At 49.4% G+C, this 24853-nt stretch overlaps 1 protein-coding gene and 1 long non-coding RNA gene across 4 annotated transcripts in view; one reads left to right on the top strand and one right to left on the bottom strand.

The window, feature by feature from the left end:
* Window positions 1-20973, bottom strand: part of LOC146821500 (uncharacterized) — a 223604-nt gene extending 202631 nt beyond the window's left edge. The window contains exon 1 of the long non-coding RNA XR_014963179.1: window positions 20871-20973. This is a non-coding gene — a long non-coding RNA (uncharacterized LOC146821500). The remainder of the gene's footprint in view (window positions 1-20870) is intronic.
* The window catches only part of MTHFD1L (methylenetetrahydrofolate dehydrogenase (NADP+ dependent) 1 like), a 1409858-nt gene that overhangs the window by 680098 nt on the left and 704907 nt on the right, over window positions 1-24853 (top strand). The gene's annotated exons all lie outside the window — the stretch shown is intronic.

The raw sequence follows: 24853 nt of genomic DNA on the forward strand, positions 1-24853 counted from the left end.
GTTCAGCTTAATATCTAGAGTCCCACAGTGTAGTCTTTTCATATCTTTCCTTGTAATTCTGAGGCTAAATTCCAAGCTTCTAAAAGCACACTTTCAACCCATACATCTCTAACCCACAGCAGACATTTTCACCTCCCTCTGGCTGTATTTAATTCCTAGTGTTCTCCTTGAAACCTTTCCTTCATAATGCTGTAAGACTGCCGACATATTTTCTTCATCTTGTTACAGACATCCAAATAACTCAACATTTACTGCCCCAAGAATCTGAGGAGCATCTTCACTCCCATCTGAAAGTGCCATCAGTTACACAGTTGTACCATTTCTGCCTCACCCTTTTTATGCACCTGGTGGTTTTGCATTGTTCACTTTGTTGGGAGGCGAAGGGTGAGGTTTGCTGTGGAAAGGACCAGTTCTACACCTACCTTCATTTCTATGGAGTTGGCTGTTTTGAATTGTTCAAATGCAAGCGGGAGAAACACCCTGAAAAGGAAATATTCTACCTCCCCTTCATTTGTAAGTTTTGGATTGTTTGGGTGGGGAAAGGATTTGATGACTTGCCCTCTGAAACAAACTAGTTCTACCTCCCCACTTACATATGCGTCTGGTTGTTTTGTTCAGGCGCAGGTGGTACAGGCACTCTAAAATGAACAAGTTCTACCTCCCTCTTCATTTCTATGCACCTGGTTGTTTTGGGTTATTCAGAAGCGCTATTGTTTACAAAAAGAGCTTGGAGGCCGCCCATTGCTTATCAATTGTTGGCTTCAGTGTTCCTCTTCTTTGCAGCCTCCTTAATTGGCCAAACATAATTTCCAAACCTTTCTGTGGAGCAGGGACCAAGCACAGAGTAATCAAACTTAGTCAGTACTCGTCTTCTGCTCCCGATGTTATGGTATTTCTGCCCCCTCCATCCAACCCTCTACCTGATGCTCCCTCCATAACACTTTTTTTAAGCCCAAATAATCGAGCCATGAACAATTTGATATCTCCTCTTAAATTTCCTTTGATCAGCAAACCTCCCACTCATTATTCTCTCTAACACAGTCTCTAAGATATGCCCTGCAGTAATAAATCACTTGTGACGAGGTCAAGTTCCACTCCATATTCCCAGCCTAGTTCTGAATTTTGCTCTTGTACTGAAAAAAACGCAGAACACACAGGAGCCAATGCTGTGCAGCTGAGCTCACAGGTAGGAGCTCTATCGCTGACCACAATCTACCCCACTCTACCCTACCACAATCTACCTCACTCCAATCTACACCACTACACACAACCCCAATCTATCCCACTCTACCACACTCAATCCCATTCTACCACACTCAATCCCATTCTCCCACACACACACTCCCACTCAATCCCAATATATCCCACTCCACTCTACCCAAATCTTTCCCACTCCAATGTGCCACACTCCACTCCATTCCATTCTACCTCAATCTATCTCACTTCACCTCAATCTACCCCACTCCTCTCTACCCCCAATCTACCCCACCCCACTTAACCCCAATCTACCCCACTCCACCCTACCCCAATCCAATTTATGCCACCCCAATCTTCCCCATTCCCTTATAATCTAGCCCACTCCAACCTACCTCACTCTCCTACAATCTACCCTACTCCACTCTATCCTAATCTCCCTCACTCTGCTCTACCCCACCCCACCCCACTTGACCCACTCTGCACTACCCCAATCAACCCCAGCCCGCACTACCCCATCAACCCCACCCTAACCCAATCAACCCCACCCCACTCTACCCCACACTACCCCAATCCATCCCATTCCAATCTACACCACTCCAATCCACTACAATGTACCCTGATCTGTCCCACTCCAGTCTACCCCTCTGTCCCACTCCATCCTACCTCAATCTACCCCACTCTACCTCTCTTGCCTTTATCCCAATCTACCCTACCCCAATATACCCCAATCCACCCCAGTCAACCCCACTCAACTTCAATCTACCCTACTCTACCACAACCTACCCTTCTCCACCACAACCTACCCTTCTCCAATCTACCCCACTCTACCATAATCCACTGTACTCCAATCCACTACAGTCTACCGTAATCTACCCCACTCCAATCTATCAGGCTCTGCCACAATCCACCCCACACCAATCTACCCCAGCCTACTCCACTCTACCCCAATCTACTCCATTCCACTCTACCCCACTCCATTCTACCCCAGCCTACCCCGTTTTATCCCACTTCACCCTACCCGCATCTACCCTGCTCCACCCTGTTCCAATCTACAATGCTCCACTCTACCCCAATCCGCCCTGATCCAACCTACCTATTTCTACCCCGCTTCACCCTACTCCAATCTACCCTGTTCCACTGTACACCAATTTGCCCGATCCACTCTACCCCACTCTGTCCCTCTTCACTTTACCCCAATCTACCCCACTCCACTTTACCCCAATCTACCCCACTCCACTCTAATCTACCCGACTCCACTCCAGTCTACCCGACTCCACTCCAGTCTACCCAACTCCACTCCAATCTACCCCACTCCAATCCAATCTACCCCACTCCAGTCTACCCCACTCCACTCCAATCTACCCCACTCCACTCCAATCTACCCCACTCCACTCCAATCTACCCCACTCTATTGCAATCTACCCCACTCTATTGCAATCTACCCCACTCTATTGCAATCTACCCCACTCTATTGCAATCTACCCCACTCTATTGCAATCTACCCCACTCTATTGCAATCTACCCCACTCTATTGCAATCTACCCCACTCTATTGCAATCTACCCCACTCTATTGCAATCTACCCCACTCTATTGCAATCTACCCCACTCTATTGCAATCTACCCCACTCTATTGCAATCTACCCCACTCTATTGCAATCTACCCCACTCTATTGCCCCACTCTATTACCCCACTCTATTACCCCACTCTATTGCAATCTACCCCACTCTATTACCCCACTCTATTGCAATCTACCCCACTCTATTACCCCACTCTATTGCAATCTACCCCACTCTATTACCTCACTCTATTGCAATCTACCCCACTCTATTACCTCACTCTATTGCAATCTACCCCACTCTATTACCTCACTCTATTGCAATCTACCCCACTCTACCCCATTCTACAACACTGCAGTCTACTACATTCATCCACACTCCAGTCTACCCCGGATATACCCCATCCAATCTACCCCACCATACCCCAATCTACCTCAATCTGCCACATCCACTCTACACAATCTGCCTCAATCTACTCCACCAATCTACCCCACTATATTTTAGAAATGCTGAAGATCATCCAGATTGATGTAAAACATGCCTTAAAGACATTGACAAAGCCAATAGTTTTCGCATTGGGTAGACCTATTGGCTTTGCAATGCTTGTTTTCTATGCACAAGGTTTAGATTGATCAAATGTGGGGGAGAGAGGCTGAAATGTCACTGACTAGTCAACTGCGCCCTTAGATGAGCAGTTTAATAATATTAATACTGCTATTTCACCTAGTTATTTTGGAGTTCTTGTGGCTTTGAGATTGCGAGACGGTACTAAACTTTCCTTAAGATTGTATAGTGTGTCCAGCAAAAAAAAACACGGTCAATTAATCACTGTGTATCTGATACACTTCTAGCCTCAGATTCCTTATCTTCGAATTACCCCAGGCGTCCGACTGGTTCCATACATTTTTTCGTGAGCTGTACCCCTGCGCACCTGTGGGTGGCGTCATTTAGATCCGTGTGCCTTCGTTCGCGCCGGAAGTGATGTGCAAGGTGCCTATATAGGCGCCTCCCCGGCATGCTGACATCAGTTCTTTTCTTTTCATGCCAGTCAGTGCAGATCTGGAGAGAGCTACCCTGTCAGTCACTTTTTGACTGATGCTTATTAGAAGTTTTTTGAGATCTCTTCTCCTGGTGTGGCATTGACAACTTTGAAGGCCAGCTTCATTGCTCTGCACTACCTGCCATCAACTTATGTCGGTGATGGACCCGCATCATGTATGCCTCTGGTGCCTGGAAAGCCACCATGATGAGAAAACCTGTGCCAATTGCTGCGCCATGCACCCCAAGGTGCTGCAGTCCCCATTCTGATACCCGACTCAGTCATGGACCTGAAGGTGCGTTGTCAGACCCAGACTCTGCCACTGACTGAAACCATGCCTTCCAGGCCGGAGCCTGAACTCTTTTCCTGTGGGCTAGGACTCATGGAGGATTGAGAATGGTTGCTGGGCCCTGTGGAATACAAGCCTTTTGACCCACAAATGGACTGGTGTAAGGACTTGACAGAGGCCAGTGGACTGGGCACTTCTCCAGTTACTGGCATGCTTTCTCCCCCTACGGTGACTATGGAGGAGGGAGCGTCCTCTGCTATGGCAGTGATAAGTGCAGCTGAGGTCCTGTAACATAGCCTGCCCTCAGAGCCTGTCACGACTATCGTCTTGGTGGAGGTGCTTCAGCTGGGAGTGTCCCCTTCAGAACCGCTTCTCTCATTTAATGAGGCCCTCACAGACTTCCTGCTTGGGCCTTGGTCCAAGCGCAGCGCAGGGGCTCCTGTGAACAGGACGGTAGCCTGCCACCACCGTCTGCCCCAGGGGACCCCGACTTCCTCACACAGCACCCTACCCCGGAGAGCTTGATGGTCCAAGCCTCTACCTCCCACCTGATAGGGAATCTAAGAGGCTGGACACTATAGGGCATATGTTTTCATTCACCAGTCTGGCACTGCGGTCCGTGAACACCGTGTGCCTTTTAGTACATTACTCCCATACTCTATGGGATTCGGTTGCGCACGTGCTGCCAATGTTCCCGGAGAATGACCAAGCCATACTCTCCCAGGCTTATGCAGACAGGAGAGATGCATCTAAATTCACAATCTGAAAGAAACACGTTAGTTAGATTCCTCACCTAAGAATATCCCCAGGCGTCAGGCTGGATCCAGAAAGATTTTTCGTCAGCAATACCCTTGCGCATTGCTAGGCGTCGTCTGCGGCTCCGCGTCAATCGTCTGCGTCGTGATCGCCGGGATGACGTCGTCGGAGTACTTAAACGCCGCCCTCGCGTGCTGACGTCAGTTCTTCTTCTTTTTTCCGCGCCAGTAAGCGCCGATCCGATCCTTTTATTCACTTTTTAACTAAACTTTTTTTGAACTCTTGGTTCTCTTGTCGACATCGACTCTGGTGCCGGTAGGAATGCCTGGCTTCAAGGCTTGTGACTCCTGTCACTGACTGATGTCGGTCACAGACCACCACCGCCGGTGTCTCTATTGCCTTGGGGCCGACCACAACGCCGAGTCGTGCCTCGACTGCCTGGCCTTGACTTCGAAAGCTAGGCGGGAGCGGTCCCGCAAGCTACTCTAGTACCGGCAGTCGGCTCCGCGCCGCTCAAGGTCCCGGAGGAGGTCGAGGGACCAGTAAGTCGAAGCACAGCAAGAAGTCGAAGAGGCGACATTGCTATTCTGACTCCCCTCGCTCGTCGCGCGACTCGGCTGAGGGTTCGGGTGGCACCACGAGCGCGGCTCCGTCGGAGCCGCAGGGGTCCTGTCCGTCCCCATACCCTCCGGTCCCTGGGACTGACGCGACTCCGGCTGAGGTCAGTGCCTTCCTCATGGCCATGAGGAACCTGGCTCCGCCACGGACGCCTGCCGGCGTGCCTTCGGGCCCCGCAGGCTCGACTGGGAGGCCGGGGGACCTAGGCCTGGATCCCAGTCGGCGCCGGTCGACCTCACGACCCCTCCGCCGGCACCGACTCCATCCCCGGACGATGCCGTTCCCCAGTTTAGTCCCGGCGTCGGAGCGGTGCCGTCTGGCGCCACACCCGACGCCGATGGGTGGCAATTTCATCTTCCGCCTGGCTCCGATCATTCCACCTGTATACCAGGAATCGGATGACGGTGACGACTGGGAGGGGTCTGAGGACCCTGTGGTCCGGCAGGGCCAGTTATCTCAGAACTGGGCAGATGAGCTGGGGGATGCCAGTGGTCTTGACACCTCCCCTGACACTGGCTTCATCTCTCCTCCGACCGTGGCTTCGGAGGAAGGTGCTGCATTTTCTGTGGTGCTGCGCAAGGCAGCCGAAGCCTTTGGGCTAGAACTGCTTGCTGTGGCCGTGAGGACGAACCTCCTCACCGAAGTGCTTCAACCATCAGCCAGCTCCTTGGAGCCTCTGCTGCAGTTCAATGAAGCACTCGTTGACGTTCTGAAGGGCACATGGTCCAAGCTCCTCCTGTGGTCCGGAACGTGTCCCAGCGCCACCGCCCTGCGCTGGGCGACCCCAGTTTTCTGTCCCAACACCCCACACCGAGAGCCTGGTTATCCAGGCCTCTACCTCCCAGACCTCCTTCCCGTCCGCTCCCCCGGATCGGGAATCCAAAAGTCTATAACAGTTTGGGAAGAAGCTGTTCTCCTCTCTTAGTTTGGGGTTGCGGTCTATCAACACCGCGTGTCTTGTGGACCGTTACTCCCACTCCCTGTGGGATACGGTGGAGGACGTGCTGCCCCAGTGCCCGGAGGAGGCCCGGACACGACTCGCTCAGGCTCTTGCTGAGGGGCTGGATGCGGCACGGCATGCAATCCGATGTGGACCGGACACAACGGACTCGCTGGGCAGGGCAATGTCGACCATGGTGGCGCTTCGTCGCCACACCTGGCTGCGGTCCACGAGTTTTTCCGGGGAAGTCCAGAGCACCCTCATGGACATGCCCTTCGATGGCAGTCGCCTTTTTGGCGACAAAGCGGATAGTGCGCTGGAGCGCTTTAAGAACTCCAGGGCTACGGCCAAGTCCTTGGGCCTTTCGGCTCTGCGCCCGCAAACTTCCGCTTTTCGTCCCTTTCGTGGCCAAGGAAGGGGTGCCCCGTCACGTCCGACTAGCCACAGGCCGCAGAACCAACCTTCATGCGGACGTGGATTCCGCCGAGGCAGTACAGGGGGACAACGTGCCGCTCTGTCCACATCTACCCGCATCCGCCTCAAAGCCTTCCTAGTCCGAGCTTTCAGGCCCATTCCACGCCAGTGGGAGGCAGAGTTCGCCATCACCTGCTCCACTGGCGCACCATTACATCGGACAGGTGGGTGCTGCAAATCGTCTGAAGGGGCTACTCCCTCCCCTTCGAAGCGACCCCTCCAGCCATGCCACCGCAGTGCCACCGGATTTCGGGGGATCACTTGCAACTTCTGCAGGAGGAAGTTACGGCCCTCTTGGCCAAGGGGGCCATAGAGTGTGTTCCTGGTCCAGAAGTAGGTCGTGGTTGTTGTTCCCACTACTTTCTGGTTCCCAAGAAGGGCAAAGGGGGCCTACGCCCTATCTTGGACCTCAGGAGCATCAACACCGTCCTCCGGAAGGAGAAGTTCAAGATGCTCACTGTAGCTCAGGTTCTGGCTGCCCTAGACCCTGGAGACAGGATGGTAGCGTTGGACTTGCAGGACGCTTATTTCCACATCCCCGTCCTGCCGGCTCACTGGCAGTTCACGGTGGGCTAGGAGCATTTTCAGTTTACCGTGCTCCCCTTCGGCCTCACCAGTGCCCCTCGGGTGTTCACGAAAGTGATGGCGGTGGTCGCAGCTCATCTGCGCAGATTGGGGGTTCCAGTCTACCCCTATCTCGACGACTAGTTGTTGAAGGCAGGCTCGCCCCAGGCAGTCGTCTCCCACCTCCAGACTACGGCCGACCTCTTGCATTTGCTGGGGTTCTCCATCAACGTGCCGAAGTTGCATCTGAGTCCCTCCCAGCAGCTCTTCCTCATTGGAGTGGTTCTGGACTCGGCGCTGTTCAGGGCCTATCCTCCGAAACAGCGGGTCCGGGATATTCAGGCTCTGATTCCCATCTTTCGGCCTCTATCCCGGGTTTCAGTCATGTTGGTGCTGCGGCTTCTGGGTCTGATGGCCTCCTGCATCCTGTTGGTGCATCACGCCAGATGGTGGATGCGGGCTCTGCAGTGGGACCTGAAGTTTCAGTGGGCCCAGCATCGGGGCAACCTGTCCACCCACGTCCTGATCTCGGAGGGCACTGCGAGACAGTTGCAGTGGTGGCTCATGGACCGTGATTGGGTCAGTGGCAGATCCCTCTCCCTATCCCAACCGGAGCACGTAGTGGTGATGGATGCATCCCTCTTGGGATGGGGGGGCCACATGGCAGAGGCGGAGATCAGAGGCCTCTGCTCTCCGGCGGAGTCCTGGCACCATTTCAACCTTCTGGAGCTGAGGGCCATCCGACTTGCACTGAAGGAATTCCTTCCCTCTGTCCGGGGAAGTGTAGTGCAGGTGTTCACGGACAACACCACCGCCATGTGGTTTTGCAACAAACAAGGCGGGTTGGGGTCGTGGACCCTTTGTCAGGAGGCTCTGCGCCTCTGGACATGGCTGGAACATCAGGGCATCACCCTGGTGGTTCAACATCTGGCGGGCTCTCTGAACGCCAGAGCAGACCAACTCAGCCGCTGGTGCATGATGGATCCTGAATGGCGTCTACACTCTGACGTGGCGCAAGGCCTCTTTCGGCAGTGGGGAGAGCCTTGGTTAGATCTATTCGCCACCGAAGAGAACGTGCAATGTCAGCAGTTCTGCACGTTGGAATTTCCAAGGCGGCACTCGCTCGGGGACGCCTTTCGTTGCGAGTGGAGTTGTGGTCTGTTGTACGCCTTTCCGCCTCTACCACTTCTGCCCAGAGTGCTCAAGAAGATCAGGCGCGACCGGGCCCAAGTTATCTTGGTGGCTCCGGATTGGGCACGAAGGTTCTGGTATCCCGAGCTACTCAGTATGTCCATCGATCCCCCGATACGACTGCCTCTTCAGGAGGACCTTCTGTCGCAGCAGCAGGGGATGGTCCTCCACCCGAACCTGTCCAGCCTCCACCTCCATGCGTGGAGATTGAGCGGCGGCAGTTGATGCCATTTGACTTGCTTCCTGAAGTCTGTCATGTTGTTCTGGCAGCCAGGTGTCCCTCCACAAAATCGGTATACGCCTGCAGGTGGAACAAATTTGTGGCATGGTGCACAGCAAAGGCTGTGGATCCCCTTTCCACCCCTCTTTCTGAAGTTCTCCTCTTTCTTCTTTCCTTGGCCCAGCAGGGCTCTGCTCTGGGCACCCTCAAGGGGTATCTTTCAGCTATTTCTGCTTTCTTACGGCTTCCTGATCAGCCTTCTCTTTTCACATCCCCTGTTGTTTCTCGATTCTTTAAGGGCATTACTCACATGTTTCCTCCTGTCCCTTTCGTAATGCCTCAGTGGGATTTGAACCTTGTTTTGACCTTTCTGATGTGCGCTCCCTTTGAGCCACTTCATAATTGTCCCCTTCGTCTTCTCACTCTTAAGACTACTTTCCTGGTTGCCATCACCTCTGCTTGAATGGTGAGTGAGCGCCAGACTCTCTCTCTTCTAAGCCTCCTTTCCTTTCTGTCCATCCGGACAAAGTTGTTCTCAGGACTCGTCCTTCCTTTCTCCCTAAGGTGGTAACTGCCTTTCACATCGGACAGTCTGTTACACTGCCCACCTTCTTTCCGCCTCCGCATCCCTCGAAAGAGGAAGAGAGGCTCCACCGTCTGGACCCAAAGCGGGCGCTGTCTTTCTATCTGGACCGCACCAAACAGTTCCGGGTGGACGACCAACTCTTTGTTGGCTACGTGGGTGCTAAGAAGGGGCGGGCGGTGCACAAACAAACCATCTCTTGGTGGGTCGTTTTGTGTATCAAGGCCTGTTACTCTTTAGCTAAAAAGGAACCTCCTGTAGTGCTGAGGGCCCATTCCACTCGGGCCACAGCGGCTGTTTAGCTAAAAAGGAACCTCCTGTAGGGTTGAGGGCCCATTCCACTCGGGCCACAGCGGCGACCACTGCCCTGGGCCGGGGAGTCCCCTTGCAGGACATCTGTCAGGCAGCAACTTGGGCCTCGCTGCACACGTTTGCCAAACATTATTACCTGGACAGCCAAGTCCCGAGGGATGGCTTCTTTGGCCGTTCTGTTCTCCAGCACTTTCTGGTGTGATCTTGGTTCGCAGGCCCACCACCGGGGTTGGTATTGCTGGGGTATCTATTCTCAGGTGAGGAATCTAACTAACGTGTTTCTTTCAGATGAACAAGTTACTTACCTTCGGTAACGATATATCTGTAAGAAACATTAGTTAGTTAGATTCCTCACCACCCCACCCATCCTCCCCATTCTGCGAACCGATACCTAGGGTTGAGATCATCCCTTTCAGGGTCCTAGCATTTTTTGGCACCAGTGTCCGGCTCTTGCATGGCTCTGCGTTCCTGGTGCGGAAAGCTATGTACAAGAACTGACGTCAGCGCGCGATGGCAGAGTCTAAGTACTCCGACGTCATCCCGGAGATCACGACGATGGACACAGAGCTGCAGAGGACGCCTAGCGACGCGCAAGGGTATTGCTGACACAAAATCTTTCCCGATCCAGCCTGACGCCTAGGGATAATCTAAGTTGAGGAATCTAACTAACTAATGTTTCTTACAGATATATTGTTACCGAAGGTAAGTAACTTGTTAATCAGTTGTGGACTGGGTCCAACCAACTCACTGGGTAGAGCGGTTTCTTTGACAGTGGCCCTACGGCGTGACGCCTGGCTTAGAACATCAGGGGATGTCCAAGCCTTACTTATAACCATGCCCTCTGGCTCCCGTCTCTTCGGAGATAAGGTGGATTCAGCGCTCAAGCGCATTAAACATAGGGCTATGTTTAGGTCCTTGGGCCTTTCCATGGCCCCTTGCCAACAACAGTCTGCTTTTCGCAGCTACGGAAGGGGCTTTCAGCCGCTTCTATACCCACCCAGCCACTGTGGCGTGAAAACTCCCCAGCCTCTGCGTGGCTAAGGATGCCATGTCCACAGTCCTTGTGGGTTGGACTACGAGATGTCTTGCTGGCCCACCCCATCTCTCCCTCGACAGCCGCAGCCTCCCTACCCCTATAGTCTGCCCTCTTAACATCATGGACACCAAGTGGGAAGCAGGATACACCATCACCTGCAGCACTGAAAGTCTATAACATTAGATCGATGGGTTCTCCATACTGTCTGGAGGGGATACTCCCTCCCCTTCATGACTGCCTCTTAACTGATGCCACCTGCTTGCGACAGGCTGACGGAGGACTATCTTACTTTGCTCCACCAGGAAGTGATGGCTCTATTGGGCAAGGGAGCCACAGAGAAGGTGCTGATGCCAGAAGTAGGTTGTGGTTGCTATTCCCACCACTTTCTGGTGCCTAAGAAGGATTGAGGCCTATGTCCTTTCCTAGACCTGTGCCCTCTCAATTTCTTCCTCAAGAAGAAAAAGTTCAAAATGCTCGCAGTCGCTAACGTCCTGTCTGCACTGGACCTGGGAGACTGGATGGTACCGTTGGACTTGCAGGACTCATATTTCCACATTCCCGTCTTGCCTTCCCACAGAATTACCAGTAGTTCACGTGGGCCTCCACCAGTTTCAGTTCGCCGTGCGTCAGCGTCCCTTGGGTGTTCACCAAGGTGATAGCAGAGATTGCAGCTCATCTGCAGGGATCAGGTGTGCCAGTCTTTCCCTATTTTGACAACTAACTGTTGAAGGCAGGCTCACACCAAGTTGTTGTTTTCCACCTCTAGACTACAGCAGACCTCTTGCATTTGCTGAGGTTCACTATCAACATGCTGAAGTCGCACCTGACTCTTTCTCAGAAGCTCCCTTTCATCGGAGCTGTTCTGGAAATGGTGCACTTTCAGGCCCATGCTCCCGAGCGGCAAGTCCAGGATATTCAGGCAATGTTACTGATGTTTAAGCCTCTATCCTGGATTTCTGTGGGATTGACTCTGAGGCTGCTGAGCCTCATGGCCTCCTGCATCCTGCTTGTGACACATGTCCTCTGGCATATGCGGGCTCTGCTGTGGGACATGAAGTTCCAGTGGGCGCGGCATCAGGGGAATCTCTCCAATATGGTCCAGAACTCGGAGGGAAATTCAAAAGATCTGCAGTGGTGGTTGACGAACCGTTATTGAGCCTTCCTTCCCTAACCAGATCTCAGTGATGACAGATGTCATTCCTGGGATAAGGCGGCAATCTGGCAGAGGTGGAGATCAGTGGCCTCTGGTCTGCAGCGGAATATGGACTCCACATCAACCTTCTGGAGCTACGGGTGATCCGGTTGGCATTGACACTCCATCAAGGGAAGGCTAATGCAGGTGTTTACGTATAACAGCACTGCCATGTGGTACTGTAACAAATGGTGTGGGTCAAGGATCTTTGTCAAGAGGCGCTGTGTCCCTGGACATGGCTGGAACAGCAGGACATATCCCTGGTGGTTCAACACCTGGCGGGTTCTCTGAATGCCAGGGTGGACAAATTCAGCGGGTCTCTTTCTGCAGTGGGGAGAGCCTTGGTTAGATCTGTTCGCCACCGCTGAGAATGCACAATGTCAGCAGTTCTGTGCCCTGGAGTGTCCAAGCCAGCTCTCTCAGAGGCTCTTTTCCTCAAGTGGAGCTCATGCCTCCTGTACACCTCTCCGCCCATACCACTCCTGCCCACAGTCCTCGCAGATCAGGAACGTCCAGGCCCAAGCCATCCTTGTGGCTCCGGACTGGGCTAGGAGAGTTTGGTATCACGAGCCATTGAGCATGGCCATCTGTCCTCAAATCAGGCTTCCCCTTCAGGAGGATCTTCTGTCACAGCAGAATGGGAGGCTTCTCCTCCTGAACCTGTCAATGCTCCATTTTCTTGCTTGAAGATTGAGCAGCAACAGTTGACAGCTTTCGACCTTCTGTTGAAAGTCTGCAACATCATCTTAGCAGCCAGATGCCCCTCCACCAAATCAGAATAGGTCTGCCAGTGGGACAGGTTTGAGTCATAGTGTGCGGAAAAGTAGGTTGTCCCACCCATCCTTCCTGCTCTGTGAACAGATTTCTAGGGAGAGGGCTTTCCCCTTACAGGGCCCTAGTTTTCCACACCATTGAGTGCTCCGCACTCCTGGCATGGAAAGTTGCGAAAAGAAACTGACATCAGCATGCTGGAGTGGTGCCTATAGAGGCAACGTGCAGGTCATTTCTGGCGGATAACGACACCACGTGGAGCTGAACGACGCCACCTACTGGCGCACAGGGTTATTGCACATGAAAAATGTCTGGATCCAGTCTGATGCCTGTGCATAATTCTAAAGTAAAGGATCTGTGGCTAGATAGTCTCTACCGGATAAGGCATTACCAAAGGGAAGTCATTTGTTCAATTGATCTAATGCCGGATCCAACTTCTTCACAGATGTTCAATTATTTTGGAAGCTTTTTAATTCCCACAATCTGAACTTGATTAATAGATTGATCTCTTTGAATATGCTGTCCTTTGATAAAAGCACATACCTGCAATAGTAACAAAATATACAAGTGTTGAGGGAAAAAACTGGTAACTACTGCATAGAGGGCTGTATCCAAAAGAATTGGTGGATATGCTTTTCAATCGGCACATCAAAGATGTCAGTTGATACTATAGTCCTCACCAAGTTAGTATCATATCAATTTATGTCAGGTGCTCCCATTGATCCAAATTACTCACCCACCTTGAGTATTAATCCACTAGACCTATAACATAGTCTAGATACAATTTTCTATGATAGACACCAAAGCATACCAAAAAAATGCTACTATATTCCTCAGTGAGTAATACACTGAATACAAAAGACGACACAATCAATCAAGTTCTAAGGATGATGTCTCAATAAGTGATCCACAAAAAACGATCCACAGCTGTAGAAATGTCCAGATATTGACTTTTATTCCATACAAAACTGCAGCCGACGCGCGTTTCGCCCTGCTTGGCTTTCTCAAGGCTAGTTTCAACCATATGTATGCATTGTGCAGTCAGAGCCCGTCGTTTGACGCAGGTAACAGTTGCCACTAGATTTGATATAAGTCCGACTGCCTCAATTTTCAATAAATCGAAGTATGTGAAAACACAATAGTGAACTCTATCTGGGATGGACTTTCATACAAATTTTTGTCTGCAGTGATAAGTCGTCAGATTAAAGTATAGAAGCAAGGACCATGATAAGTCCACGCATGTTTGTATATTTCCAGAATCCGTATCCCGATTCAGAAAGGAAGGGAAGGATTTCTGAATCTGGGTACGGATTCTGGAAATATACAGACATGCGCGGACTTATCATGGTCCTTGCTTCTATACTTTAATCTGATGACTTATCACTGCAGACAAACATTTGTATGAAAGTCCATCCCGGATAGAGTTCACTATTGTGTCTTCACATACTTCGATTTATTGTAAATTGAGGCAATCAGACTAATATCAAATCTAGTGGCAACTGTTACCTGCATCAAACGACTGTTTCTGACTGCACAATGCGTACATATGGTTGGAACAAGCCTTGAGAAAGCCCAGGAGGGCGATCCGCGCTTCGGCTGCCGTTTTGTATAGAACAAAAGTCAATATCTGGACATTTCTACAGCTGTGGATCGTTTCACAGGACTACTTTGCGTAACATGTCCCCTTTTACTAATTTGTCGTTTTTGTGAACTTGAGATGATTGCTACATATGTCGACACCTGACCGCTAACTGTCATTGTATGGTGTGATTATTTGTTGCATTTTGTCACACCTCATGAATAAAATCATTAAAAAAAATAATAAATGTTGTTCCCACTAAGTGGGAGGCACTTCAGTTTTGCAAGTACAGCAAGGAGAATAGCGTCAAATTACACCTTTAAGAATCATGGATAAGTGTCTGTCTCAGATTGGCAAGACCTATTGTTTAAGCTGTAGAGAAAGAAACAAGTGCAACAGAAGTTGACTAGAGGCAGTGGTGGCTGCCACAGAATAGTACAGGTGAGGTGGGAGTGTCAGGGTGAGGGGAAAAAAGTCACTTACCTGGCTGCCGGCCACCTGCTCTCCTCCGTCACCTTCTGTTCCTACCGAACCAGAAGGAGGAAGCACACAGCCATCCCTAAGCCAATCACGGTGCAGCTATCACCAGCATGACAGCAGCATCGTGATTAGTCACCCTCAGACAGGGAGTGGAGCCTGTGCATGTTCTCCACCCAGGGAGTGCATTACATCCCGGTGGAGAACATGCTAAGTGAGCATGACTTTGGCTGGCCAAACCGTAATGTGCACTTAAGTGGGCCAACCACTCCTCAAACTTCTGGCTGTGGCAACCGCCCAGCTCCGCCTCTCCGCGTAAAACTGCCTTGGAAAATAAAATGATTATAACATTGTGTTATCATTTTATTTTTCCTTTTTTCCACTGCACAAAGGGCAGTGGTCGCGGTTCCTCCGCCTTATTGGAGGAACCGCCGCTGCGGTGAGGTTGGTGGACCTCTAATGGATATTTACACCACTTTCAGGTTCTCCGTAGAAAACACTATAGCCCCGTCCGACTCCGAGCCACATGGCATAGAACTTCAGCGAAGCCTTGCGTTTGTGTGTTCAGCTGGTACAATTTATTGAAAGGCTACTGAGCGTAGCACTGATTTTACAGTATCCGAGCTTAAAGGTTCCATTGTATTTACAGTACATCTTGTCAAACAAGATGGGTGTTCCTTCAAGCTCCTTTCATGATATTTGCTGTGTATGTAAACCATCTGCCGCACAGCAGCCATAAAAGCCAAGTTGTAAGTCCAGCTATAAACAGTGTGCAGAGTTACACAAACCAGAAGGAGGTATGAAAAGCTACTTTAAATATGGATTCCACAATAATAGCCAAGCACTGTCATAGTTAGTCATTTTTCCCAAGTATAAATGATGCTATTTAAAAAGGGATTTACAGTTTGTATTGCCACCAGTGATATTGCCCTACAGTGAGTGTGCCCAGGATAATACCTAATACACATGGCACAAGAAGGCACCCACCATCTTGAAAGGCCAGTGAGAGAACACAAAGCTAGAGGTGCCTCCTAGTTGCAAAATGTAGCCAGTTAGTGGAGTTACGTTCAGGACTACAATTGGGGCATGTTGTGCACTTGGGCATTGATTGCTAACAGCAGAGAGTGTAACTGATGAGAGGTGCTTACTTTAAAACTTATGTGAGTAATCTTATCATAACACTGTACCCACGCCTGTGCCAACCTGTTGGATTGAACTACCAAAAAGAAAACACTTCATGGATGGTGCCAGCTAAGCCTGGCACTTGGCAAGTAACTTTTGCAGAATCTACTTGCTTAGGTTAAAATCTGCTCTCAGACCTGGATCCAGAGAGCTGTGCTTACAGAGTGCTTGTGTAGTTGTCAATTATGCCATTTTGTAAATCTTAGAAAGCGAGATCTGTTTATAGACAATTCATGGAAACAATCTTTACTGTGATTGTGTCACCAGCTCGGTAGGTAGGTGGCCCTTTCGTGTGCCATAACAATGGGAAATACAGAACGCAATCAAATGGGAAGGGGAGTCCTACAATTGTTCTAGACTGTCACATTTCCACCATAAATGTCATTAGTCAAAAATTGTTTCATAACCACTGTCCTCCGTATATTCCTCATAGTACTACTCTCGTTCTGGACTCAAGTTTCCTTAAAATCCAAGTGTATAGGCTGTATGGAAGATCACTGGCAAATCTGATATGCTTGAATGTAAAGTTAGGCAACACAAGACGTTTTCCATAGCTTGATGGAAGATGTATTGACTCTTTAAAGCCGAAAGAAGCTGCAGTGTTTAGCAAGTAGTGTTAACTTTTATTTGTCAATGTGTCAAATGTATTTAACTTACTACCTACTTAAACCTTGAGTTCAGCTACGTTTTTCATATTTGTGCTTTAGGTGTGTAGTTCTTTGGCCTCTATAACTGTTCATGTATGGCCACTCTGACCACAATTATATGACTTGTAATTAACTAGAAAATGTTCTGCCACCAATTTTTCTTTGTCGTGTCCTGATTCTTGAAATTACAGAGATACGTTACTCCTCCCTATCTACTTGTACTTCCCACAGACATTAATAGTCTTTTATTTTTATTTTTGTCTTGAAACTTCTATAGCCCTTTACATTTCTCCACAGCAATGGGTGGGTTGTTTCCAGGGTGGTAAGCCAACTTTTTCCCGAGCACTCTTATTAAGCACATTGAGTCACCTTCTCTCATCACATTCTGATTGCTTTTTCAATCTGAATCCATTTTTCAATCTACGTGGGTTCCTGTACTTTTACGTGTTATTCTGCATTTTTTTCCAATCATTTATTCAGCTTGTTACATACCAAGGATATAAGGACAGTGATCTGGATGGCAGCCATACTGTAAACCACAATCACAGAGCCTCAAATCTCAAAGATAATTTTACCTTTCATCAACCCAGCACAATACTTGAAAAGTTCAACTCTGCTCCAGAAATATTCCCCAGGTACAATCAAGAATTTGGAGAAAAGAAAAACACAAAACAGAAGCAAAACATTTCCCTTCACATCCTAGCTCAGTATACTTAAACTGTGTAATCCGGCCTAGAGAAAGGACAGTCAATTAAAACCAGATCCAAAAGAGAACAGTCAATTAAAGGACAGTCAATTAAACCAGATCCAAAAGAGAACACGGTCACCATCATGTTATCAGCTGCAGGAGGCCTCCTCAGTTTCTCCTGAGTCCCATGATTCATCCTTGGTACCCCAAGAGCATGTAAAGGTAAAAAAGTCCCTTTAGCACTGGGACATCTGTTGGTTCTCTTTAGGGGGCATGTTTAATTCAGTTTGTAGTGGAAGTGCTGGATTCCCTCTATTGTAGGCAAGGCATGGGAGCCTCACCAGTCCTCCTTATGTCCTAGGGGTCATTTAACAGGGTCTGATTTCTCAACCAACACACATGGGTATTCGCCCTGTGCATCTCCTCAAGCTTACAGTGCGGGTGACTGGAGGCATCCCCGGCATTTATTCTCACCAGGGGTATCTCCTGGTTGTCTCCCAGGTAACCTGCTCCACCATCAGCATGCTTACCCTGCTCCCTGCTGAGGCAGATTCCATCCTGCCAGGGTCTCACCTCTAGGGTTTTAACTCGTATGGCTGCAGGACTTGGAACCGGCGAGAATCCACCTCCTCCATTAGCCTTTCACAGCAGAACGTGGGTTTGAAGCTTGAGCTGCTCCAGATGCTTGCCACACTATGGCCATTTAGGTGCCCAGCAAGCCTAACTCAAACCTGCTCTGCATTTTTCAGTAGGTTCTGCTACCTCCAAAATTAATTTGAGTGTACTTTTTATATCAAATATATTGTAAGGCGGTACTCCAAGTGTCCCCTGCTGCTTTTATCCTGATGATATCTCTATTTAGTATTTTTGTTGGTCAAAATATCGACTGAACGTTTGCTCTTGGCTGCCTGCTGTCCTGTGTTGGACCTTGGATTAGATGACCCTTCTTTGACCACTGGAACACTCAATTTAATGTACAGTCAGATATCGCCATGTTTGTGTTGATCGCCTTGTACTTCTATTCTTTACTTAGTTCACATTTTTCTTTTTTAAATATTTGCTTATTTTTCTTATTGATGAAGTAAAATTGTTCACATTTTTCAAATACTACACTTTAATCTCACTTTACTACTCTGGCCCATAAATGTTTATAAATCATTTGATTTCATGCTTTTACTAAAAATAAATATATGTTGTCATGAGTCCTTGTCTTATCGTTTTTCTTGTATTTGATGATCGATTGTAATTAACCTTTCAGGCTCGTGGGATAACTAACTTTTAGCTTTGTGCTAATATCCCCAACTACTTACATGTTCAGCTAATGGATTCGTAAGAACCATTGTATCTTCCTGGTTTTGGTCCAGTCAGGGAGAAAAGGCATATCCTGACCAACGCGGCCAAACAAGCACCGTGTTCACAGGACAGTGCAAAGTCCCGCAGCCCAGACCCACCAGACACTGCTAGAGCGAGGCGGTGCTGTGTGGGTCAGTGGGGGAGGCACTTAAGGCAAGGGTAGGCAGTAGCCTTAAGGCACAACCACTCCTTTTTTATTAGGGGACATGGAGCTCTCCAAATGCAAAATTCATTTTTGTATGGAGTGCTAAAAATCCTTGTACAATTCTTGGGGAGAGTTGTCGAAAATGTTCTTTCCCTTCTCCTGAACAACAAGCAGAAAATGGGCTAACTTGGTCTATTTCATTATAACCAATTTCGATTTGCAACAAAGTTTGCAAAATCATTGCACGCACCTGCCAATCAGTTGGCTATTAAATGAAATTGCCAAAAGCTATATACACTACGAAATTTTACATTTTAATTAAAATAATGGATTGAATACCCAAGATTAGGAAATTTTATTTTTCCATCAACTGTATATTCAGTTGTATATTTATGATTATTCAATTTCTCAAACGGCACATGCACAGTGAGTGCATACATGCCACTGCCCGTGCTAGAAGTCTACACTGGTCAAGTCTCAGTGGCATATGACTATTCTGAGACTTCCATTCTGCCACCCTCTCCCTTCTCACCCCCAGATAGGCACTATTTCTAAAAAGTTCGATGTGGAAGCATTCTGTGGTCTGTAACCTTAGAATGGAGGAGAGACTAGAATGGTGGATTGCTCACCATTTGCTAATATTTAGAAGTAGGAGCAGCACATGACAGATTTTTATAGAAGCAATTTTATGAAACATACTCCCTGTAAGAACAGGAATAATTTGCAAATACCAGAAAATGTGTAGAGCCTTCAAAACCTAGCTCTTCCCCCACACAACCTTTGTTTTAGTTATGTCCTAAATAGGTGTTGGGTATCTCGGTGTGAGACTGTTCTCGCACTATTCCTCACCTCCTCATACCACAGCCACTGCAGTACGGTTAGAGCGCGTGTCACACTCTGGAATCTTACCCAACATCTCTGAAACAGATCTAACCACAACAGGCACCCTGCTCAACCATGCAGTTGGAAAGGATGTACTGAAAGCTGATGTAAATCATAATATGTTATGCCCCATAAGAGTTATGACGTGCTCCTTAAATGGGGCAATGAAGTGTGATGGAATACTAAGCCTTGGAATGGTTTATCTTGCAAACCCAATAGGTCTTGGCTTTGGCACCCATTGGATTTGCCAGAACCTTTGTCAAAGCTCTAAAGTGTCTGTTTTTTTCCCCGACGTGTGCAGCATTTTAAAATATATATGGTGCGATGATGTGACCGTGCAAGTGGTCTTATCATTCCATTCATTTGTATCATTACATGGAGTCATTTGCTTTAAGTTGATTTACTGATAGTCGCAGTATGGACCATTAAATAAAAATTTAAGATTGTTTGTGCGCAAACATAAATTTGAAGAAAATTAAAAAGGGCCACAGGAGTGATGCCGAGGAGGAGTAAACCAAGGAAGCAGATGCAGACGAGGATGAGAAAAGCATTGGAACAGGGAAAGAGCCACATGGGTTAGGAGAGAACAACACAGTGCAGGGGAGATTAAAACAGTGTGTGGGGTATAAGCACACCAGACTGAGAACACACAAGTGACAGTGGGGCGTAGCAGGGAGAAGCACAGAAGGGCGAGCACAACTTGGAGCTTGAAGGGGGTGAGGGGAGAAGTAAAGGAGAAAAATAAGGAGGGTGGGGGGGGAGCAAACAGAGGTGAGAAGGAGAGAGCTGGAAAATGCATACAGTCTCATGGAGTTCTTAACCAAAAAGTTCCTAAAAGTGAATAGAAACAAGGCCCTCAGAGAAATGGTAAAGAGGCTATAGGGGACAGACAAACATAATATGCCACCATGGAAGCTATCGAGTCAGAAGTAATCAAGTCAAATGAGTGACAAAAAACAGTCAGTGGTACACAATGGCGGGCTATAAGGCCCTGTAAATTCTTGGTAAGCCCACAATATGTATTTTCCAGTCAGACACTTTTGCTGTCTTTTAGGCTCGACCTAAGAACAGTCCTTCAGGGCCAGGCCTATTGGTTTTGCTAGTGCCGGTTCACCTGCTTTAATGCTATGGACGTCTTGATCTCGTTGGCCGTAGCACTGTATTTGCCTTGACGTACCGTACGTGCCTTTTAGTTCCCGCTCCTATTCCGATTACGTGCCCCTAGCGCCGTCCGTAGGCGCGCGGTCACTTGAGAATGCCTCGGCTGTCCAGGAATTCCAAGCTCCGTAAATGGAATCGGATTCATCGCACGCTCCACAGTGTATCCCCGTCGCCCCTCCCTTTGATATTTATTATGAAAGAGGAGGGGCGGGGCGCTTGATTTATTTTTTGTCTTCGAGTCGGCTGACATTAAAGACTGCCTTGACTTTCCGTTCTCCGTGGCTTGCCCGAAGATTGATGGTTCTGCATTTGTGCCGGATCAGGAGCTCCCGCTGATAGCAAAACAGCTGAAGGGAAGGAAGCCTCTTCTAATCAGACATTAGACGTGCTTCACTTGAGGCCTGGCCAGAGACTCCGTTCAGCCTCGCCTTCCCTTCCTTAAACATACCATGACATCAAAGAGCTCAGATCCTTTGAAATTCCAGAAACATTGCAGATTCGGCTGCTGGTGGAATACCAGGAAGTCTGTGTTGTAAAGACATGGCTCCAGTTGGCGAGGAAGGTCCACACAGGTGTGTCCATTCCCACAGAGAATTGATTATATAGAACTTAAATCTTCAAGAAGTAAGGTTACCAACTCGGGTGAACTTTACTTCACATGTCTTAAAGGACGGGGACAGAATCGCACATTGTGGATTTACCCTCTACAGGCTGTAGGTTTTCTTTTTGTGAAACATGCTTGGAATACTAAATATAAGCAAGCATTTGCAATGCAATAGTTCGCGCATTCGCACGAGTTTGAGCTATTCCCATTGTAAATGACAATGCCTTTCATTTATGTTTTGGGTTTTAAAACATAAATAAAAGGCATTGCCCTTTACAATGGGAATAGCTTAAACTCCCGCAAATGCGAGACCTATTGCTTTGCAATAAATGGCCTTTTTGACCGCTTGTTAGATTGTAAATATGAGAGGAAGAGACCGGCCTGTGACGTCTTCAAAGTAGTGATAAATAGTGCAGTGAAGAGGATGTGTAAGTGTTGTATATTACACAGACACAACATGTGAAGTGAGTTATATATATGATCCGAGCTATAAACCCTAACAAAGCGCTCCAACATCTTTCGCTGCCATTTCGATAACCCAGGAGATGATCTACTGGTGGTGGAGACAATCAAAGTCATCTGTTGTTACTAGGAAATTGTCAATGCATGGTATTCTATTCTAATCTAAGGTTTTGGTAAAGCGCAAACAGCTGCCCCAGCAAGGAGGCGTCCCGGCGCTAGGGAGAGTCACAGTCCCCCATCCTGAGCTAGAAAAAGAAGGGAGGAAGAGAAGGTTAAAAACGGGGGAACAGGTGTGTCTTGATGGCCTTACGAAAGGTGGGGAGATTTTCTATACAGCGAATGTTTGGAGGAAGGGCATTCCAGAGCTTGGCTCCCATGGTCCTAAAGGAGCGGCCGCCAATGCGGCAGAGCTTTGTACGGGGGATGCTCAGAAGATGCTGGCTAGAGGAACGTAGATCACGTCGAGGAACATAAGGAGTGAGGAGAGGTCGTAGAAGTATAGGGCTTCCGAGTTTGAGAATTTTGAAGATCATGATAAGGGTTTTGAAATGGATCCTAGAATTCACGGGCAGCCAGTGCAATTTGCGAATGGTGGCTCTAACCGAGCATCTGCGGGGAAGGCCAACTAATGCTCGTGCGGCCGCGTTTTGCACGCGTTGCAGTCATGCTATTTCTCCTTTATTTGCACCAAGGAGGAGGACATTGGCGTAGTCCAATCGAGACAGAATGGTCGCTTGGATGATAAGTTGGCGAACTTTAGCGTTAAAAAAACCTAGTATAGGACTGAGACTTCTCAGCAGACCAACACATGTGGCAGCTACTTTCTTAGTGTGTGTCTGGTAGCTGAGTGAGGCATCCATCCAGACTCCCAGATTTTTTACAAGGGACTTTGGAGGGGGAGTAGGGCCCAAGGATGACGGCCACCAGTGCTCATTCCAGTGGCAGGTGTTTTTGCCAAGGAGCAGCACTTCTGTTTTTCCGGCGTTCAGCTGTAGGTAGTTATCTGTCATCCATTGGGCCACTGCCGCAAGGCCATCTCTGAATCTAGAGGCCAAGATGGAAGGGCCTTCCATGAGAGTGATGGCCAGCTGTGTGTCATCAGCATAGGACACCAGCGTCAGGCCCCACTCTTTAGCCACTGCTGCAAGTGGCTGCACGTAAAGGTTAAAAAGGGAGGGGCTCAAAGCAGAGCCCTGTGGAAATCCCTGTGCGATCGGATGGGGTTTGGATAGGAATGGGGGGGCTGACACCCGAAAGGTTCTATCTTTGAGGAAGGAGCCGAACCATGTCAGTGCAAGGCCAGAGACTCCGACCATCTCCAGACGATTAAGAAGGATGTCATGGGATAACGTGTCAAAGGCCGCGCTGAGATCAAGGAGAATCAGCGCAGCACATTGACCGGAATCTAAAATCGTCCGGAGATGTTCGGAGGTGGCCAGGAGGGCAGACTCCGTGCTATGGCGTGGTCTGAACCCATTTTGAGATGGGTCCAGGATGTTATTCTGGTCCATATGTTGGGACAGGATGCCATTAACATGGGCCTCTGCAAGCTTGGACAACCATGGTAGCAGAGATATGGGACGAAAATTCTCTGGTTTTGATGGATCCAAAGCGGGTTTTTTAATGATGGGTGAGACCCAAGCTTGTTTCCAGGCTGTCGGAACACTAGCAGAGGAAAAGGAAAGATTGAGTATGGCAGCTAAGGTCGGCAGAAAAAAATTCAGTGAGTCCATAAAGTGGGTGGGGCTCATAGGGTCTGCAGGGGAGCCTGACTTTACTTTCCTACATAGTTTGTTTAAATCATCATGAGAGATTTCTGGGATGTGAGTCAAGAGGGTACAATCTGAAAGAAACACGTTAGTTAGATTCCTCACCTTAGAATATCCCCCGCCTTGAAACCCTCTGGGTACGTAGTGCGCTATACAAATTTTATGACTTGACTTGACTTCAGACTGGATCCGGAAGATTTTTCGTCAGCAATACCCCTTGCGCGTCGCTAGGCGTCGTCTGCGGCTCCGCGTCCGTCGTCGGCGTCGTGCGCCGGAATGACGTCGTCGGAGTACTTGGACGCCGCCCTCGCGCGCTGACGTCAGTTCTTCTTTTTTCCGCGCCAGTAAGCGCAGATCCGGGAGAGCTACCCCTTTTAGTCTTTTTTTACTAAGTTTTTTGATCCTTTTTGATCTTGTCTCGACTCCGGTGCCGGTAGGATGCCTGGTTTTAAAGCCTGTGCTGACTGCAACCGCTTGATGTCGGTTACGGACCATCACCGCCGGTGCCTTTACTGTTTGGGCCTCGACCACGACGCTGAGTCGTGTTCGGACTGCAAGGCCCTGGCCTCGAAGGCTAGACGGGAGCGGTCCCGTAAGCTTCTCGAGCTTCGCCACTCGGCTCCGCGCCCCTCTCGATCCCGGTCCAGGAGGAGGTCCAAGGATCGGTCGCGGAGCCGCAGCCGACATCATCATCATCGATCGTCTGGCTCCAAGTCTTCGGGTAAGTCGAAGCACTCCAAGAAGTCCAAGAGGCGACACCGCTCTTCGGACTCCCCTCGCCAGTCGCGCGACTCGGCCGAGGGTCAGGGTGGTTCCACCCCCGCGGCTCCAGCGGAGCCGCAGGCGCCGCGCAAGTCCCCATACCCGCCGGTCCCTGGGACTGACGCGACGCCGGCGGAAGTCAGTGCCTTCCTCTCGGCCATGAGGAACCTGGCTCCGCCGTCGATGCCCGCTGGCGTGCCTTCGGGCCCCGCGGACCCGACTGGGCAACCTTGCCTGCCGGCGGCTCCGGCCCCGGCGACGGCCTCGACGCCGCAAGTGCCCGAGGGACCCGTTCCCGAGTCCCCGCCGACGCCGGTCGACCTCGTCACGCCTCCTCCGCCGGCGTCGACACCGGTTCCACCTCCGACGCCGGCTCCGCTCGGCGTCGAGCCCCAGTTCAGC

This window comes from Triturus cristatus, chromosome 6 (genome assembly GCF_964204655.1).
Source record: "Triturus cristatus chromosome 6, aTriCri1.1, whole genome shotgun sequence".
Classification (NCBI taxonomy): Eukaryota; Metazoa; Chordata; class Amphibia; order Caudata; family Salamandridae; genus Triturus; species Triturus cristatus.